Below are 1561 nucleotides of genomic sequence, written 5' to 3'. Positions count from 1 at the left end.
TGAACTTCTTGAAGAGCAGTTGAAGGTGCAAACAGAGTTATATAATGATGTTAAACGATCATTAAATGATATTGAGAGGTACCAACGCAAAAACTACAAACTGAATGAAGAGTTGTTAAAACAAAGAAAAATTGGTTATAAGTTAAAGGAAGACAAAATAAAATTTCTTAAAGAAGAATATAAAAATATTAAATATTAAAAATGAATTTTACTTTTTATAAGATAATTAATAATAAAATGAATTAATTACTTAAATATAGCATTATTGATGATCTTATGTCTAATGTATTCAAATCGTCGTTCATTTCAACATCATTTGAATCTGTCATGAAGTACGGGGTTTGCACTAACTATCGGCATTTCAATTTTGAAATGTATGGAAATATTGTGTAATGCTGCACAAACTGCTGTTACTTTTCCACATATATCAGGGGTGTAATGCAATTGTCTCGCTCCTAATATACAACGTAATCTGTTCTTCAACACCCCAATTGCTCGTTCAACTATATTTCTTGTTTTTGAATGTATTTTGTTGAATCTACACTCTGGTGAGCCTTCGTCAGCTGATCTAAATGGCGTAATTAAAAATTTTTCCAATGGATATCCTGCGTCACCTAAAACAACGAACTTGATAAAAGTCATAACTAATTTTATTTAATATATGTACCTAATATCCATGTATTTCTTTCGCCATTGTCAAAGTTTTCTTTCATGTGTTGTTTCAAATCACTTGTATTCCAAACCAACGAGTCGTGAACGGATCCATGATGGTGTGATGATATATATCTAATTCTTAATTTATGATCACACAGTAATCAGTAAAGCTATTTGCATTATTTATAAGTTATGCAACATACCACCGTTACGTTGAGACTGTTGAAGCCTTTCCGGTTCAAGTATTTGAATCTCTCTTCCATTCTTGGCGCAACAATTTTTATGTGCGTTCCATCAATACATCCAATCACACCAGGAAATCCAGTATTTTCAAAAAATGTTCCTTAATTTCATATTTCTCTTCTTCTGTGGTGGGAAAAGAGATCCAATTTGGACACAGCTTATTATGCAATACTTCTATGCACTCGCGGAACACATTGCTGACAGACGACTGTGATAAACTGACATTGAAATCGTTCCCAGCACCCTTTTGATAACTTCCTTCAGCCAGTATTCGAATTGTTGCGGCTAGTTTTAGTGTATTTGGGACACTTGTAGATTTAAGCCGGTTACGGAGGTCTGGAGTGATTTGACCCAAAACATATTTAAATGCATCCTTACTTAGCCTGAAGTAACTAACTAATCTAGAGAAAAATATTTATTTTAGCTTCTTCCTCATTTTACATTTTACTTACTGGGAATCAGTCATGGAAAATATGTTAGACTCTTGCCGCAATATTTTTCGCCTCACGTTTAAATCATTTTGAATATACTCATCTTCATCCTCAGATAAAAAATTGCCAACACTTAACATATTTCAATATTTAATTAAACAAATGATCGTTTTACTTCAACTATTTCAACTGACGCATTTATTTCTTTTAACCGGGTAGCTCGTAAATTCTAC

The 1561-nt window shown here is 32.4% G+C and overlaps 1 long non-coding RNA gene across 1 annotated transcript; it reads right to left on the bottom strand.

Moving 5' to 3' along the window:
- Window positions 1-240: 240 nt before the first annotated feature.
- On the bottom strand, window positions 241-979 carry LOC131801187 (uncharacterized). Its single transcript, XR_009341730.1, has 3 exons — window positions 858-979; window positions 668-792; window positions 241-614 (listed from the first exon to the last, which is right to left on the bottom strand). It is a non-coding gene; the product is annotated as an uncharacterized LOC131801187 (long non-coding RNA).
- Between the last annotated feature and the right edge of the window lie 582 nt (window positions 980-1561).

This window comes from Musca domestica, unplaced genomic scaffold, assembly GCF_030504385.1.
Source record: "Musca domestica strain aabys unplaced genomic scaffold, Musca_domestica.polishedcontigs.V.1.1 145, whole genome shotgun sequence".
In the NCBI taxonomy this organism is placed as follows: Eukaryota; Metazoa; Arthropoda; class Insecta; order Diptera; family Muscidae; genus Musca; species Musca domestica.
This window is presented reverse-complemented; position numbering and strand designations above follow the sequence as displayed.